Raw genomic sequence first — 5,457 nt, 5'->3', positions numbered from 1 at the left:
GAAGAAGAAAAACAATGATGTAGTATTATCCCACGAGTACAGAATAAAGTCCAAAAATGTAAGTGGTACCACACATCAGACATTTTGCTGAGGTGGAATTGCAACAAATAACCCCATATAAAAGAAATCGTTTCAAGAGTCTTTCTTAACTTTCATTGTCATTTAATTATTAATTAATTATTAACAATCCCCTGTAAACTAACACCACTTTGTAGTCACCATTATCATTATGTGCACTTAATTAAACCATATTAACTGAAATTTGAAGTCCATCAATGGGGCCTCCCTTGTGGCTCAGCTGGTAAAGAATCCTCCTGCAATGTGGGAGACCTGTGTTTGACCCCTGGGTTGGGAAGATCCCCTGGAGAAGGGAAAGGCTACTTACTTCAGTATTCTAGACTGGAGAATTCCATGGACTGTAGAGTCCATCAAAGATATCAAGTATATAGTAAATGGCCTTCAAAAGAAAACCTTGACATTTGAATAATCACTTATTTCACGAAGGAGGGAAGACAGAAAAATAAAGAAGGATAAAACACTGCATATCATATAAAATGTGTTATAATTATGAACATTTTAAATTTAGAATCCAGATGACATAGTCCTATATTTCATAGAGATCTGTAGATATTCCAAGTGAAGGAATTATATTTGAATAAAACAAGATTTATATATGTGGCTTCATTTCTTTAAATTGGAATTTAATTTTTCTTAAGGAGGAAAAGAGTGTCTCATTCAGGCTAATGGAGAGAGTAGCATGGAAACATATATGCTAACATATGTAAAAAAGAAAGCTGTATTTTACTGAGATCCTGGAGGTATTACCTCTAATATCCTCCCTCCCTTTCACTTTTCAGTGAAGTTTTATAAAGTATGGGTGTATTGACAGAGGTGAATAACACATAAACCAAGAAGGAAACAGTTCTAAACAGAATTTGTCACTGAGAAATATTGCTGAAGGTACTGGGGTATATGGTCTTAGAAATGAATTGTTTGAATCCAAAATATGGACACAGTGCTCAATGCCCATTTACTCATTTCCTATTTTTCAAACCCTCTTTTCTTCTTCCAAAGGTGTCCAAGCAGCACAAAGCTGGAAATCTAACAAGAGTCTCAGAATTCTTCCTCCTGGGCCTCTCAGATGATTCAGAACTGCAGCCTTTGCTCTGCATCCTATTCCTGTCCATGTACCTGGTCACCATGCTGGGGAATCTGCTCATCATCCTGGCTGTCACCTCTGACTCCCGCCTCCACACACCCATGTACTTCTTCCTCTCCAACCTGTCCTTGGCAGACATTGGTTTCATCTCCAGCACTGTCCCCAATATGATTGTGAACATCCAAACTCACAGAAGAGTCATTTCCTATGTGGGCTGCCTGACACAGATGTCTACTTTTAGCCTTTTTGGTTGTTTGGATGATACACTTCTGCTTGTGATGGCCTATGACAGGTTTGTGGCCATCTGTCAGCCATTGCACTACACTGTCATCATGAACCCATGCCTGTGTTGCTCTTTAGTTTTGGTGTCCTCTTTTGTTAGTCTTTTGGAGTCCCAGGTGCACAGTTGGATTGTGTTACAAGTCACCTGCTTCAAGGATGTGGAAATTTCTAATTTATTCTGTGACCCTTCTCTACTCCTCAAGCTTGCCTGTTCTGACACTTTCACCAGTAACATAGTCATGTATTTTGCTGGTACCATCTTTGGGTTTCTCCCTGTCTCAGGTATCTTTTTCTCTTACTATAAAATTTTTTCCTCCATTCTGAGAGTCCCCTCATTAGGTGGGAGATATAAAGCCTTCTCCACCTGTGGCTCTCACCTGACAGTTGTTTGCTTATTTTATGGAACAGGCCTTGGTGTGTACCTCAGCTCAGCCATCTCACAATCTCCCCGGAAGGATGCAGTGGCCTCGGTGGTATACACTGTGGTCACCCCCATGCTGAATCCCTTCATCTACAGTCTCAGGAATAGAGACATCAAAAGGGCCATGTTCAGGTTCCTCAGCAAAACAATGTAATCTCAGTACCTGTGTCATTCATTTAGAATGTAGGTTAGAAAATGCAACAAAACTATGCATGTGGGCCTCATTCTACCCCTCTCATCACCTCGCTTTTGTAGTTCTTCTGGGCTTCAACACTTCTCCTTGCATAACACCTGAGTGTTGCTGAGTTTGATGTCTTTAATGAGACTGTGGGAATATTCTGGGATCCTCTGTATAGCTTAATAAATGCAGGATTGAATATTATTTTACTGTGGTGATGCTTCATTTTATTGTTAGCGGCCCAAGCATCCTGGTAAGATGAACAACTTTTTTCTACATATTTACAATTTACATCTTTCCCATAGTTCTTGTATATTTTCCATGTGTGTGCTCAGTTGCTCAGCTGTGTCTGGCTTTTTGTGACCTCATGGATAGTAGCCTGCCAGGCCCCTGTCAGTGGAGTTTTCCAGGAGAGAATACTAAAGTGGGTGGCCATTTCCTCCTCTAGGGAATTTTCCCAACCGAGGGATCAAGCCTGTGTCTCTTATGTCTTCTATATTTGTAGATGAATTCTTTGCCACTAACACCACCTAGAAAGCCCAAAAGCAATAGACAGAGGAGCCCAGCAGGTTACTGTCTAGAGGATTTCAAAGAGTTGGACATGACTGAGCCACTAAGCCCTTCCATTTCCATGAAAGAACAGAAGAGTTCTCATTGTTCTACATCCTCACCATCACATTGATATTTTCCATGTTCACTTCTATTTATCAATTCTGCATATGGAGTTTATGTGGGAGGATGCATATAACCTCTTCTCAGTCCTGGTTTTTATGAAAATCATCCAGGAAACATAAAAATACTGACAATTGGGTCTCAACAACAGAGATTCTGATTTAACTGGACTTGGTCGTGCCCTGAGGATGAGGATTATTAAAAGCACTCAATGGTCCTGCTGAGAATTACTGATATGTATCAATACTTTCATTCAAAGGTGCCCTTTATGCCTTGGGTCTTAACTGCTCATGGACGAAGATGCTAAGGCGATCAGAGCTCAGTAGGGGACAATATGAAAAGACAACTGGCAGTTCATTTCCCCAATTATTCCTGAAAATGATTTGCACATATGGTCTCTCTTCACACCATACAATTGGGTCTGTGTGCTGGTTGTGAAGCTATCATCTTTGCTCCAAAATCACATTTATATACTTTGGTTGGGGTGGAGCTCTAAAATCCCTGCTCTATTTCCCATCTTGTGGTCATCTTATATACATTCGATTGTGGTCAGCGAAATTCTCTTTACCCTAAATCCTCAACTGTTCCCTTTATATCCCTCAAGGCCTTGGGGTTGTACCTTCCTTCACCTTTTTTTTTTCTTTTTTACTCATTCATCAACTGTTTATTTTTCTCAATTGGTTTTTTACAAAAACAACATCCACTCATTATGACAAGCCAGCAATAGAGTTATAAAGAAAATCATCCTTCCCCTCCTTTCTCTAACCTCACTTGCTGGATTAATTAAGGACTGCATCTAGGATTTATTTCATCCACTTCTGTATATTCAGATAGGGAAAAGCAAATGCAAGGAGCTATTATTATTATTATTTACCTTTTACAAAGAATAGGGGTGTTCCATAGATATCACTCTGAAATTACAATCAATATGCATGGGTATTTTTTTTTAATTTTTATGCTCTTATAATTGGAAGAAAATTGATTTACAATGTTGTGTTGGTATCTGCCATACAACTCGAATCAGTCATATTTATACATATATCACCTTCCTCTTGAGCCTCCTTCCTCTTGAGCCTCCCTCCTCTCCCCTGATCCCATCCATCTAGGTCGTCGAAGAGCACCAGACTGGGCTCCCTGTGTTCTATAGCATCTTCTCACCAGGTATCCATTTCACACATGATAGTGTGTATATGTCGATGCTACATTCTCCTTTCATCCCACTCTCTCCTTCATTCACTGTGTCCACAAATCCATTCTCTACATCAGGTGCTCCATTCCTGCCCTCCAAATAGGTTCATCAATATCATTTTTCTAGATTCTGTATATATATATATGCATTAATATATGATATTTGTTTTCTTTTTCTGACATGTCACTCTGTATGACAGACTCTAGGTTCATCCACCTCACTACAATGGACTCAGTTTCATTTCTTTATGGCTGAGTAGTATTCCATTGTATATATGTACCACCTCTTTATCCATTTCATCTGTAGTTGGACATCTAGGTTGCTTCCATGTCTCAGCTATTGCAACTAGTGCGCTGATGAACATTGGAATACATATGTCTTTTTTTTTTTTAATTATGGTTTTCTCAGGGAATATGCCCAGTAGTAGAATTGCTGGGTCATATGGCAGTTGTATCCTAGTTTCTGAAGGAAATTCCATGCTGTTCTCCATAGTTGTAGATAGAATTTAAAAAATTACATCATACCACTATCCACAAACACCCCACTTTATCCACTATTAAAAAATAGGTGAGCTCAAACCACATTTTGTAAAAGTCTTCAAGCACTGAGACCACAAAGAAACCTAAAGAAAATATATTCTGGATCGAGTAGATTCCAATGTAGTTAGCAGAAACTGGAAGTGCATGGAACATTTATTACATTCATCCATGAAATGGCTGCAGGTTGTCCTGATGTTGATGGAGGGGCTCTCTTAGTATATCAGAAACCAGGGGTCTACTTCAGACTGTATTACGTGAAGCAGTAGAGTGGGATGTGCAGAAGTACCTAGGGGAGAGGAAGTTCTACCTATATTCTAGTTTGTGTCCAGGAAATTTTTGTTGAGATCATGGTGGTAGGATGAATTTGGGGATATGCTGGAAAGCAGATGGACAAGCCCTGAGTCTTGAATTGTTTGGAGGACAAAGTCTTTATAGAGAATGAGGATTGTGTGGTGGGCAGTATCTGAAAAGCTCCCAATGTCCCAACTCTTGGTTTTCATTGCTTTGTGTATTTACCTTCCCACTGAGTGTGATGTGTACATAGAGACCCACTTCCAACAATGAGGATGTGGAACAATGTTGGGAAGTCAATTCTGGGAAGAGAGTAAAATAATCTGGCTTTCTTCTTGCTGCATCTCTCTCTTGTTTTATTGATAGTTCAGTCAGATAAAACCCAACTCCCCCACCAGGCAAGGATGTCAAGTGTCAAGGAACTGAAGGAATTCTTTGAACAATATTGTGTGAACAGATGAATCCTGCCAACAGGTTCATGAGTGTGCTCGAAAGTGGATCCCTGCTGATTCAATCTTGAGATGCCTGCAGCCCTGGCTATCACCTTGAATGCAACCTTCTGGGAGGCACACGGAAATATTTAAAGTATCAGTGATAAAATAATAAGTAAATATCAATAGTTTTCTAATATGCCAATGTAATTCATTTAGAGAAAAAACTTAGAACTGAAGATTCATTCAAATTAGCAAAAAAGTGATGTCCACCATTTCTGATACCAGCTGAGCC

General features: G+C 39.5%; 1 pseudogene; it reads left to right on the top strand.

Moving 5' to 3' along the window:
• Positions 1-1,006: 1,006 nt before the first annotated feature.
• Positions 1,007-2,016, top strand: LOC138440584 (olfactory receptor 7E178-like; annotated as a pseudogene).
• The last annotated feature ends 3,441 nt before the right edge of the window (positions 2,017-5,457 follow it).

Source organism: Ovis canadensis, chromosome 5 (genome assembly GCF_042477335.2).
Source record: "Ovis canadensis isolate MfBH-ARS-UI-01 breed Bighorn chromosome 5, ARS-UI_OviCan_v2, whole genome shotgun sequence".
Lineage (NCBI taxonomy): Eukaryota > Metazoa > Chordata > Mammalia > Artiodactyla > Bovidae > Ovis > Ovis canadensis.
This window is presented reverse-complemented; position numbering and strand designations above follow the sequence as displayed.